The 14085-nt window shown below is 39.8% G+C and overlaps 1 long non-coding RNA gene across 6 annotated transcripts in view; it reads left to right on the top strand.

The window, feature by feature from the left end:
* The window catches only part of LOC130543190 (uncharacterized), a 153394-nt gene that overhangs the window by 107016 nt on the left and 32293 nt on the right, over positions 1-14085 (top strand). The window lies entirely within an intron of this gene.

Here is a 14085-nt window from a genome sequence, read left to right as displayed (position 1 = left end):
GTAAATAAATAAAATCTTTTTTTAAAAAATGTCTTGGATCTAGTTAGTGGTAATGGTTGCTCAGCAAAGTGAATGCACTCAATGCAATGAATTGTACATTTTTAAAAAGTTAATGGTTAGTGTATGTTATGTGGATTTTACCTCAATTATAAAATTATAAAAACAACAACTGCTTTACTTGAGTCTGTGATGCAAAGAACCTCCAGTTTGTAAAATCTCCATCTTGGCTTTTAAAATGCTGCTCACTCTTTTCTTTCATTGACGTGGCTATTTCATCTTTCTCCATTGATGATATATTGAAAACGGCAATATAAGGGTGATCCAAGCAACTGTCTGAAGGTTTTGTGAAACTCAGCAGTGAAACCATCAACAGTTGGTCACAATTTATTTTTTAACTATAATTACTACTAGTAAGTCATTCTGTTTCTGCTCCTTTAATGATACTCTCTTATTACTGCCCTTTCTCTCTCTTCTCTTTTCTCAGTGACTTTTCTTGCTCTTAAATCAGTTCCATAAAGAATATGCCTTACAGGGCACCTGGGTGGCTCAGTCGTTTGGGCGTCTGCCTTCAGCTCAGGTCATGATCTCTGGATCCTGGGATTACGCCCTGCATTGGGCTCCCTGCTCAGCAGGGAGCCTGTTTCTGCCTCTCCCTCTACTGTTCCCCCTGCTTGTACTCTCCTACTCTCTCTGTCAAATAAATAAATAAAATCTTAAAAAAAAAAAAAAAAAAAAAAGAATGTGCCTTACCATGGTGGTCATCTGTGTCCTGGAGACTTTATATAAAGAAGACAGGACTTCTAAAGGACTTCAGTCATTACAGGATTACTTGTTCCTGATACAGACTGACTATTCCTCCTCCTTGTTATCTTGTTTATCCAGAAACAGAAAAGAGGAAATTTTCCTCCTTGTGGGTTTTTGGAGTCAGGCAGCCTCAGTTTAGATCCTGGTTCTGTCACCTACTAGCTATGTGATCTTAGGTCAGTCATTTGGACAAGTCAGTTTCCTCACATAAAGACTGGGAATAACAACAGTACCTACCTCCTGAGTCCTTGTGAAGACTGAATAAGATAATGCATATAAATGTCCCTCGGGGGTACACACATGCATGTGTCTGTGTGTCTGTGTCTACACAGTCTTTTTCTATTTCTGTGCCTTAGCATCAAAAACTATAGACCTTCTTTGCTGCAGACACCAAGCTACAGTTGCTTCTTCTGCTCCCTGACTGGAGAATTGGCTCTTTCTCCCACCCCTTCTGTGCACAAACAAATGCCATGCAAAGTAGCACCCAGTTGGAAAAGTAAGCAAGGACTATAGTTGATGAGCTTCAGTATTATAAGAAAGTCATCCAGGAGTAAGTATCAGGCACAGGAAGAAAAGAACAGGCAAGTCTCTGTGACAGAGTTCATAATTCCTCTTTGTGATCCTTATTTTTTGATAGCAATTTTTTTTTCATTGCACAAAATGGCATAGGGAACCCAATTATTGTGCAGAAATTTGTTATAAATGTCATATCTCTTTAAACTGGCGGGGGTGGGGGGAAGCTTTCAACAGTAGATAAAAGTTATTACACATGTTTAAGAAAATAGACATCTGAGTTGCACAATATTTTCATTTGTTTTCAGCATGAAAGTAAAATTGCCTGCTGGGTTATCAGGAGGTATCAAGGTTCAAGGAAAGCAGTCTGACCCTGCTACAGAGTGACCTTGGACAGGCCACTTCTCTTAGCCGGGTCTATTTATTCACCTGGAAAATACAAGCACTGAATCTACTCTCCACTTTTTTTTATTCAAGAACTGCTTTTCACAGAACAACTCTACTTCCCAGGAATTTAAAACATATCTCATCATTTTGCATAATATATTATGAAGTGGCTTAGGTTGAAAAATTTTTTAGATTAGTATTTCAATAAACCATATTAAAATAATTTAAATTAAACCACCAACATATAGTCAGAATCCTATATTTCCTTTTGTGACAGTGTTGAATTAGACAACAATGAGTCATCTTATCTCCATGTCAACATTTTATTTAGAAGGTTGCTTGTTTATTTCTTTATATTGCAGGGGAATATCATGAGTTTGGATAATATAGAGTGGACTTTTTGAGGGTATAATTAAGTCTTGCTCAAAAGCCATACAAAGTATGTCTATATATTACAGAATATATTGATGAAGGATTTTCTTGGCATAAATACCTAATTTTTGGTGCTGGTTCTAAATAGAGTTTGGATGAATAGCTAGAAAGTTTATTGTGACTTCAAAGTATTTTCAGTTTCTGTTCATGAGACTGTATATTGAAAATTTCCTTGATGCTTGCTGGAAGGCATGCCCTTGGAATTCAGAGATAAACTTTCTCTGGATTGGCACATGAGTGGGGTACTGAGTAGAAGACTGCCAGGGCTGAAGTCAGAAGGCCTCCATTCAAGTCTTGACACCCTACTTACCAGTGGAGTACCTGGGTCAACCATTTAACCCTGAGCTTCAGTTTCCTCATCTGCAAAATGAGGGTAATTATGTAGCTAATTCCTAGGGTTGCTGTACGACTTCAGTGAAACAAAGTATAAGGCATTACTTTGAAAAAAGTATCATGGAGTGATATCACAGAGTGTTATCACAGAGCATATGGCATGACCTGAACTAGGGTAAGTGGGGTGAGGTGCTCAGGGCTCAACATCTAAGGAGGCACTCACTCTCAGGGATGAGCCTGCACCTACCCCATCCTGAGAATGTTAAGCCCCGCCCCTCACTCTGCCCTAGTCCAGGCACTGGTGTTTGGCTGAGCACAGTTTCTGTGAATAGGAGCTATATGGCTCCATATGTGGGTCTGGTTTCTGAAAGACTATTTAGTTGTTGTTTACATACACTTAATGTAGGTTAGGGCCAGTCTTCCCTTCTTCCCAAAAGCCATAATGCTGATTGGATAAAACAATCCTCTCACTTCCGTTCTCCTCCCTTTTTTTTCTATTCCCTTACTATGCTACTTATATATCTGTGCATAGTTGGATATTACAAGATGCATTCATTTTATCTTCAGCTCTTCTTCTAGAGGTCCTGTTTCATTACGATGGTTTGCTAAATGATAACTGTGTCTACATTATTGTTTTCTGAAATTTGTACTCCTGAGGCAGAGGGTCTTTTAACTTCAGCATCTTTAAAGTGCTTGCTTTCAAGGTACAAGCAATTTACTTGTCAAGTAAAAAGATGTGACAAGGTTATCATGAAGAATTCCAGAGGTGAATGGGTATGAAAACAGTTCTTCTAGGCTCAGAGCCAGAGTCCTAGATGCAAAAATACATCGCTCTCTGCACGGAGTTTTCAAGAGCCATCCACATGCTCACTTGTGTTTGGCTGAGATGGACTTTTCAGGGTAACTGTTCAGTAACAAACCCCTCACTGAGTTCTTTCAACAAGAGAGGCTAGTGTTACTGGTTGGTTTTAGAGCTTTCTCATATCGCTCCCTAGTAGACTTTGAACACTTGTTGCCCACTTTTCCACTGGGGTTTCCTCAAGCCAGTATTAAATCTTGCCCCCTAATGTCCTCTACTTGCCTTCTAAATCTTTGCAGATACCCAAATACCACCAATGATATTTTGAAGCTAAATCTGTCACAGAAGAATTATGATTTTTTTTAAATTTATGAAAACAATCAGGATTAATGATTAGTAAGATCTGTAGAGGCAGGAAAACTGGCAAACAGAGAGACTCCCCAAGAAACGTGACCTACAGGGAAAGTATTGACGAGATTCCTTCAGAGTGCATTTTTGCCCTTTAGTAGTTAAGAAGAAGGAGAAGAAGAAAAAAAGCTGAAGATCGTTGTTTAAGTCTATTAGTTTAATGGAAAGTTAGAACATAGATGAAATATGGTAGTTGTAGACCATTATTTTTCTTATTGTGAAAGGTAAATATATTAATGGAGAAGAGGTTCAGTTTATCAGTGAACAATGACAGCAAACTAAATGCATTATTCAGGTGTTTTTCCTTTGTTACTCAGCAGTCTGTATTTGGGGTTTATTATTTATGTCTCACAGAACTTTCTCAAACTGGGCAGAGCATAACAAACCATGTCCTAGATGTGTGGGTTGTTAGTTCAGAATAAAGGAATTTCAAGTTGAAATATAGGTAGGAAATCTGCTGAAATGCCACACAAATTTCAAGACATTTAAAACAGACACTGTCTTGGGTGTTGAGATTTGGGGAGATTTTTTTTTTTTGCCCTTTTTAATATTTTTTAACTTTGCCAGGTTTTCTCAGTGAGCACACTGGTTTTATAATAATAGGAATAATAAAAGAGTGGGGGGGATAGGAATGTTTTCTATAAGGATTATAATCCATGTTTCCTTAGCTTTAGTGGAGGTGTGAGAGATCTCAATGGTGAGTCAGACCAGTATGAGCAGGACCAGAGGGCAGGAACTGGCCCACAGTGTAGCTCACCAGCAGTTCAAATTGGGTGGAGGGAGGGAATGGTAAACTTGGGCACGGTCCAGACCAGCATTAAGATGCATTCACTCATCCATAATTCGACAGCTATTTAAAGAATGCCAACTACATGGGAAGCATTGTGTGAGGGGCTAGGCAACCAATGATGAACTCCAGCATGGAGCTTCTGTTCTAGAATTCTTCAATTAGTATTATGATAAGGGCTGCAAAGAAATAACAAGATGCTAAGAGAGTTTATGATAGCAGAACCTGACCGGGTCCAGGGTAAGGTGGAAGGTGGCTGTGAAGAAGTGATATGGTTTACAGTTCTGAAGGGTAGGCAGGAATCAGCCACATGTGAAGGGTTGGGGAAAGGAAGCATTCTAGGTAGTGGGAATGGTTTGTGGGAAGGCCCAGAAAAACAAAAGCATGTCAACATCAAGAAACCGGGATCGTGGCTGGGGTCAAAGGAGCAGAGAGTTACTAGATGTGAGGGTTTGTTTTGTCTTAAGATTTACATTTTTAAAAGAACAGTCTGGACTAGAAGGGACAAGAGGGGACACAGGGAGCCCTGGAAGAGGCTGTTACAATGGTCCCACTGAGAAATAATGCTGGCCCACGTGATGGTTGTGGCATCGGGCTTAGGGCATAACAGACAAATTCCAGAGATGCTACAGGAGGCAGAATTGACAAGAATTGCTGCTTGTTGGTTATAGGAAACAGAAGGTTGTCTCCCAAATAGCTACTTTAAAAACTAGATGGATGGTGATGTTATTTACTGAGCTAGATGACATGGAGAGAAAGTTTAGGAAGGAAGAACAGGAGTTTTGCTTGGGCCATAGTGAATTTTAGGGTACCTCGGAGACATTCCAGTGGAGATAGTGAGATGTAAAGATGTGGGAATCACAAGAGAGGTTTCTGTGGAACACAGCAGCAGGAGCATCAGGACCACTTACTGCTAGAGAGGTGAAATCACCTTAATTCCAGGGAGGTTCAGCCAGTTAGGTGCTATGCACAGCTACCAGCAAGTCCTTAGCCTCTTAGAGAGATGTGGGTAGAAGCACATTTACAAAGTGCCACCTACGTTGCTTTATGGACTCCTCTAAGGAAGGTATATTTTCATAGTGTGCGAATGAGGACCCTGAAGCTAAGAGGAGTTAAAAGATAAGTCTATTTGGCTACTAGTTAGTGAAGCGGGGCATATCAGTTTGGCCTTCAACCAGAAACCGTTGGCAAACTCGAAGGACGATAATTCAAGGAGGGATTGTTTGTTTCACAAAGCATGGTGAAATGAGACAGAGTGGGGGACCACGGGGAAGAGTACAGTAAACTGGGGCTGGTGCTTGATCAGAGTATCAAGAAGAGAGAGTAGCTCCCAGTGAGTAGTAAGGAGAAAGTAGTGTGTGGGGAAGCTGTTTTAGAGGCGCAGTCGCACTGGTGCGGTCAATCTCACTCAACCCTCTCTCACCACGTGTCTCCTACCAAGGTTCCCGCTGGCCAAACCCAACAGGGAGCTGGAGGGCAGAGAGTTGCGTGGATGAGGTTAGAGGATGCAGAGTGTGATCAAGGGGAGCAAACAGAACAGCGAGCATGCTGGATCTTCCATCCAGGTCTTTCCTAACTCCAAACCTGTGCTCCCGAGTTTTGATTAGGAAGCGTTGCTCAGGGTAAGGCCTTGATGTGGTGGAGTACACGTGGAAACCCGAGCGGACACCTAGCCAAGGTTTCAAGTCCTGCATGCCAGGTGAGAGAGGAAGACCGACATTTGCTGAGGGGTTCTGCCTCAGGCCCATCAGATACCCGTGAGTTGACCACCTCTGACCCTGTCTGCTTAGCGCAGAGCTGACTTATACAGACAGCCAGGATCCCTCCCCAGAAGATCCCCTCTGAAGTAGGCCAATAGGAACATTCATGGTCATTTTATAGACTTGCAGACAAATAAATCAAGGAATTGAGTGGCAGCTCTATGTATGCACTCATGCCAATTCTCCTTGACTCATGTATCTGAGTCTGTATATGGATTCTAAAAGCAGTTCTCATCCGCGTAGATTCTTCCCTATATAAAGAAGTCTGTTAAAGAACTGTTTGCTTCAGGGCTTTCTGTTCAATTTCCCTATTGTCACTTGAAATGTCAAATGAGATAGTACTTTGCTATTGACACTTGAGGCCCTGTGTTAATGACTATCTGTCAGGTATGGCAGCATGCTCAATTAACTGTTTTAGACTGGGGGAATTTGTCTTAAAAACGTGTATGGTAATTTAGGTGTCCCATTCTTGACATTCATTTTAGTGGGTTGTGTTAATGTTTAGTTTTTTGGTCTGGTTATTTTATTTGCCCTCTGTATTGTTCCTGTTTAACTGCTCTATAAATTACTACCATCCCTAGCAGGAATTCTCAAAGAACAGTACAGCATGTACATTTAGAGGTCACAGGAATGTTGTTTATGTTCAAGAGCTCAGCTTTTATTTTTTCAGAAGTCACCTCAACTTAGGGGTCAATGGAAAGAGACACATTGGAATTACAAAATTGTTTTCTATGTAGGAAAAAATAAATGAGGAGGTTAAATGGAAATTTGGCACAGCATAGGGTAAGCCATGGTAGCTATTTCATTTGGGTTAAAACCCTTCATGCTACAAAATTAGCTAGGGAATCTGCCTTGAGAATGGACTAAAAAGAAATTGAGGATAACATAATCTATTCAGCATTTTTAAACTAGGGTTTTTTTTTTTAAGTAATGGTACAAATAGTATAAAAGATTCAGAATACAGAAAAAAAAGAAAAAAAGAAAAAAGTAAATTACCTTCTCAACCCATAGGCAACCACCGTTATAGTTTCTTAGGTATCCAGGCATTTTCTCTGCATATATAAGCAGAGAACAGATGATTTTATGCAAATATTAGTATAATATAGATACTGTTTTATACCTTGTTTCACTTGGAAATATATCTTGAAGATCATTTTGTATCAGCAGATATAAATCTATCTTTTAAGGCTGATTTCTAATTGAATTGCATTGTGCTCCATGTAAAATCAAATATATAACATTTGGTCCTCTTGTGATATAGTATGACAAGTTTTTATAAATATTGTATTGCAAATATACTCAGAAAGAATGTATACTCTCTACTTGTTGGGAGCAGGTGTTCTCTTTCCCTCTCTCTCTCTCTCTTTTCACACATACACACAAACACACACACACACACACACACACACACATACACCACCACCACCACTGTCAAATGAAGCTTGCTCATTGTACTGTACAAATCTTCTACATCTGACTAATTCTTGGTCACTTGGCCTATCAGGTTTTTTTTTTTAAGATTTATTTATTTGAGAGAGAGAGAGAACTCATGAGCAAGCAGAGGGAGGGGCAGATGGAGAGGAAGTGAAAGAATCTCAAGCAGACTCTGCTGAGTGCAGAGCCTGAATCAGGGCTCTATCCCATGACCCTGAGATCACGACCTGAGCCGAATCCAAGAGTCAGATGCTCAACCAACTGAACCACGCAGGCACCCCAGTCTATCAGTTTTTGATAAGGTTATGGGAAATTTTCTCACTATGATTGTTGTGCTGGTTATTCTCCATTTGCTCTATGGTCTGTAGATGCTCTTAAAGAAAGATCTGCCAGTATGAAATGATAGATTTCAAAAACAAAAAATCCACTGTTAGCCCTCTGCCCCACTCTCTTGCCCTCTAATTTCTGATTAAGTTTGGTCAGTGGGTTTGGCTCACCTCCTTGCCCCTTCAGGCATCTGCCATACTCAAGGATAGAAATCATTTTGGGCAGCCCCTCTTCCACAGCTCTAGCTCTCCTTGAGCCCCAGCAATACTGTTCCCTCAGGCCCGTGGGGAGTCATGGCTTCCCACTGTTGCTGGTTCTTTGGTCCTTACCATTCCCTCTCCTTCCTTCAATCCTATATATATCTCTGTAAATAGTCCATTCATTCAATTATCTTCTGTTATACTGTATTGAGCATGACATTTTTTTCCTGTCAAGACTCTGATTGAATTTTCCATTCTTCTTATAATTCAATTTTTATTGTATCAATTTCAAATCTATATTGTTAGTACACATAATCTTGTGATTGATGTAGGTCCTTGGTGGATTGTTCCCTTTGTATATTAATGGGTTTTATTTAAATATTCTGTCTGCTAGTAATTGATAAACTAGTCTTCTTTTAGTTTATATTTACCTGGGATACTTTTTTTCTTTCTGTCTTATTTTTCAACCTTTCTGTGTTTTGTTTTGAAGTGTGTGTCCTTAAGAAAGTTTATGATTTTTAACCGAATCTGATTAAATAATAGGTGAATTTTATCCATTCCCATTTATTGTGATTACTGATACATTTGAACCTATTTCTGCCATCTTACTTGGCTTTTCTGTTTACTTCCTCTTCTAGTTTGGACATGGATTGTATTTTTACTCTTTAATTATAACATGCTTAACTATGATTTTTTCCTAAAGCATGAAATTAATTAATATCTCTATCCTCTCCCTTGACAAGAAATGGATCTTACCACATTTTAACTCTTGTTGAACACCTATCCCCATCTTCCTTATCATTATAGAGAATTTTAATTCCACCTTTTTTGGGCATAAAAACAGATTTCGTCTTTATAGTCAGTAGTTAAAATGCATTTGCCAATATGTTTTATCAGTTCGATGGTGGGCAGCTCAGTGTCCTAGTCTTGCAGTGATGTGAAGATACTATAGATCTAGCCTGTGAACAAGCTGGTGATTGGCCTGGTCCTTGCTGTGAGACCATATCTATTTCCCATTGCCTCCTTAGGAAAGCAGCACCATATAAGCTGAGACCCCACACAGCAAAAAGGATGGGAACTTCACAGATGGGAAATCTTCATTCCAGCCCTCATTTCTTGCTCTGCTCTCTACCCTGAGTCCTGAACATTTCTGCCCACTTTGGACCTGGAACAACTTTGTGTTTGTAATCCATTTCTGGAACACGAAAATGTTTGCCGTATTTGAAGTACTATTCAAAGTGTTCTCTTGTTATATTTTAGCTATTATTGCCATGTATTATTCATGCATGTCTCAAATTGTAGATTTACGATGCTATCTTGACTGGAAGTTGAATCCCAAAGTTTGTATTGAGCAGCAATAATAGATCTTACCTTAAGTGCCGGAGAACATCCACGAAAGCATGTCTCTGTCTTTAAGAAGCTTATACTTTTGTAAGTGATATAAAATTGACATGCATACATGAAACAATTCAAAAATATAAAACAGAATGATAATCAAGTGTTAAAAGTTTCTGCAGGTCTAAAAAGAAGGGCAAGCTCCACAAAGCTGGAGTGTCTGGAATGACTGTTTTATTGTTCTAAGTTTATTTGGGGAGGAAAGGGAGCAGGAAGATGATGATTATATGTGTATTAAATAACACCCAGGCTGATGCATTCATCATCACATAGGAAAGAACATTTTATTAAGTATTATAGGCTATAACTGGTCCTTTTCAGGGAGCTCAAGAGAGTATCTAACTATGCACCTTAAAAAAAGTCACCGTTCATTTACTTTTAACTTTCTATAATATATCTAATTCATTGCTAGATGCTTCTCACCTGTTGGGAATGTTATGAGTAGGTGCCACCTACACTATTCATATAATTTAATTATTTAGAAAGCCAAAAAACAAGGTATCTTCAGTTACAATTGATTCCGACTGATACTTCCTCTTTTTCAGATGTTTAGCATTCAGTTCTAACGAGGTTAGAGCAAAAACAGTCATATTTGGTTCCATCAAACTATGTAACAAGCTTTTGGAAAGGTTTCATATGCCCTTCTAGTCCTTGGGGTGGCAGTGAAATCCCCACGCCTGGCCTCTTCCCTGGCCTTATCTGCATCCTCCCTGTTGTTGACTCTGGTAGCGTGAACTTCCCTTAATTTGGGGAGCAGTGGACTGTGATCTGAGTGAATTGGTCTGATTTGAGAGATTGTAAATTCAGGTGTGGGGTTGGGATTGCTACTGGGTCAAATTGAATCTGGACCTCAACCAGCTAGAAGTAATCATACTTTTCCCTGAACTCATAATTTATCTCTACCTCTCTGGTGGCATTTTTAAAAGATGAATACCTTGAATTATAACTTTCATCCCCTGTAGCCTATACATTTTTTGAAGGAAGAAGCCATGCCCAATTCATTTTTTAATCCCTCAAAAACTTTAGCAGAGGGGTGCCTGTGTGGCTCAGTCGGTTAAGCATCTGACTCTTGATTTTGGCTCAGGTTATGATCTCAGGAACATGAGATATAGCCCAGAGGGCTCCATGCTCAGCCCCAATCTGCTTGTCTTTTTGTCCCTCTGCCTCTGCCCCTCCCCTGCTCATGCATGCGCACACTCTCTCTCTCAAATAAATAAATAAATAAAATCTTAAAAAAAAAAAACTTCAGCAAAATACTAAAGTGACACGAAGAAGCCATTTAATAAATACGTGGCTGTGTAAAGGCCAAATAAGTAGGCATATGTCAACTGACCCTGCCAAACCTATAACACTACTTGTTTTTTTTGAGCCTAGTCTCTGTCTATCCATGCCACATTGTAATAATAACAATATTATTATAAGTGGCACAGAGAGTCTAACTAACCCACCTAAGGACACACAGCTAAGAAGACACAGAACCAGGGTTTGAACCCTGGCAATTTCACGCTAGATTTCACGCTCTTAATGATTTTTGGTATAGTATCAGACACATGGGGACTCAGTAAACATCCAGCTTCTTATTGTTAGTCTTCAGCCCCATTCTTTTGTGAGAAAAACTTCAACACCACATCCACTGCTAGCTTACTTTAGAATAAGGCTTGTTCCTATTCTGCTTCCTGGAGGCCAACCCAGCAGTCCTTTAGAGAGTGGGATATGCCCCATCACCAGTGGAGAGATAATCAGTACAGTCGCAAAACCAATGAGCTAACAAAAGAAAGTTAGAATGAGCATCGAAAAGGATCCCAGTCAGAAAGTATGAAGAATAGCTGTTTTGATTCTATCACTGTTGGTTGGTTTTGAGAAAAAGGGGAGCGACTTATTATTTCTCCTGGGTAAAGGTTTTTCAAGACATATTTTTTCAGTCTTGTGAAAATACCAGACCATGTTCCTGACTTCACCTCTAACCCCAATACTTTCAGCAGAGAGAGTTATCAGTGATTACAAAAAAGAGAAGAAGTGGCAATCATCTAAAATGACAAATTATCCAGATATAATTTCTTTTGACTTTGGAGTGCAATCTAAGTCTCCCCTTACTTGTTGCCAGCGGACTTGGCCTGACTGATGACAGCCTGTAGCGTCACTGAAGAGCAGAACCAAACAGGCCATAGGTAATCTGCTCAGTAACTGAAAATTGAAAATGTATTTATATTATAGAAACATATATGCTTAATTGTAGTTATACTAATACTTTTTTTAAAAAAAGATTTTTATTTATTTGACAGAGAGAGAGCACAAGCAGGGGGAGGAGCAGAGGCAGAGAGAGAAGCAGGCTTCCTGCTGAGCAGGAGCCGGATGTGGGACTTGATCCCAGGACTCTGGGATCATGACCTGTGCCAAAGGCAGACACTTGACCAACTGAGCCACCCAGGCGCCCTACGCTAATACTTTTAATTTACGATTCTAACAGCATGTTTGTTTATATACTATGTATTTGTATTTTCTTTAAATGGGGCTTTGAGTGTATTTGAATTCCTTCAATAACTATTGAACGCCTCCTATGTGCCAGGCACTGTTCTTGGTGCTTAGGGTATATCAGTGAACAAAACAAAGATCCCAGCCTGAAGGGACTTCATATTCTAGCTTTAGAGTTACTAAGCAGTGGTTTTGGTATTGTAACGCACATTGCAAATTTATCAGTTGAAAGCCAGGTGTTTCATATACAAAAGTAACTCAGAGATTTTTACTAAGTTCCAGATTACCAGGCACTTTCCATTCTCAAGAGTTCACTTATGTAATACATGTAATAGTAAAAAAAAAAAAAAAAATGTATGGCTCAGTTCCAGCATAGAATGGCTCTGTCTTGGGACAATTTAAACCTAGTCTTAGGAGATCTTGTCATTACCCCCCAGAGATCTTCCAAAAAAAAAAAAAAAAAAACCACACAAATTATTTAGAACTGTGGTTTTAAATCTCTTACTACTAAGGAATCTTTTACATTTTATATCTCATGTTTTGAAAAATGTAATGCTTTAAATAAATCCCACTTATTAAGTAATGATTTGTTTTCCCCTGTATATACCATTTCTGCTACTTCTATAGGTACTGGAAAAAACCAGAGCAGCCAGGAGTCTAGGAAGACAGATTGAGAGAGACATACTCCTGCTCGGTACCCTGATGCTTATACCCTATCTGTCACCGCAGGAGCTCTTGTTTGGGGCTGTTAAAGTGTGTGTGTGTGTGTACGCACATGCACATGTCCACCCGCAGAGATAGATGGTGGTGTTAGAAATCATGTAAGGCTTTTAAGATACCCCTTCATGAGAAGCACAGCATAACTGGTGTACTAATTTCCTAGGGCTGTCATAACAAATGACCACAGCCTTAATGACTAACACCATTGTAGAGGCTGAAAGTCTGAAACCAAGGTATAGGCAGGACTATGCTCCCTCCGTGGGTTCTGGGGAAGAATCCTTCCTCTTCAAGCATCTGGTGGCTCCCAGCAATCCTTGGCTTGTGCTACATAACTGCATTCTCTGCCATTCTCTTCAGCTGGCCTCTCCTCTTCTCTTCATTTTTTCCTCTGTTGTCTCTTTTAAAGGCACTTGTCATTAGATTTAGGGCCCTCCTCACTAAACCAGTATAATAACATCTTAATATCCTTAATTACATCTGCAAAGACCCCTTTTCTTTTTTAAAAAAGATTTATTTATTTCAGAGAGCACAAGCCTGAGTGGGGGGAGGGGCAGAGAGAGAGAATCTTCAAGCAGACTCCCTGTTGAGCACGGAACCCGACGTGGGGCTCTATCTCACCATCCATGAAATCAAGACTTGCGCCAAACCCAACAGTTGGACACTTAACTGACTGAGCCACCAGATACCCCAAGACCCCTTTCCAAATAAGGTCCAAATAAAGGTCACATTCACAGTTCCAGCGGTTATTGTGTGAACAGATCTTTTAGAAGGGCTACCATTCAACCCACTACAATTGGGTAGGCCAAAAAAAGCCACTGAAGCTAGAAATCAAAGGATTAGGTGAAGGTTTTTAAATTCTCCCTGCTTCTCCAATACTTCATACTTTATTCTTGTCTGAAATACCTGACTACTGCCTCAGATCCAGTTGAATGTTGCCACTGGACTTAAGCTCTGCTCTTAGCTCTGAGATCTGTTCCTCATCTTGGTTCTCATCTTGGCCTAATAGGGCTTGTGCTTCCATTGCCAAGTTTGTGTCCAATAGGACACACCCATAGTGTTTCAGTCAGCCAAGTAATTGTTGCATAGGGGCATGACCCAGTGACTAAAGGGTTTTCCCAAAGGCCTGAGTGGAGCTAGAAACCACTGCCTCCCCAGAATTGTGTAAAAATTTATAAACCCAGGATTAATGTGGAGTTATAGTCCCCTATGGTGATGGAAAGCAGGTGTTTGCCAGAGCCTCCATATTCCGTGGCTTCCCTTTATCTTGAACTTCTTTTTTACCCAAAAGGATTTGTTCTGAGTACTTGAGATTTA

Source organism: Ursus arctos, unplaced genomic scaffold (genome assembly GCF_023065955.2).
Source record: "Ursus arctos isolate Adak ecotype North America unplaced genomic scaffold, UrsArc2.0 scaffold_8, whole genome shotgun sequence".
Lineage (NCBI taxonomy): Eukaryota > Metazoa > Chordata > Mammalia > Carnivora > Ursidae > Ursus > Ursus arctos.
The sequence above is the reverse complement of the archived record's forward strand: the minus strand, read 5'-3'. Positions and strand labels throughout refer to the sequence as shown.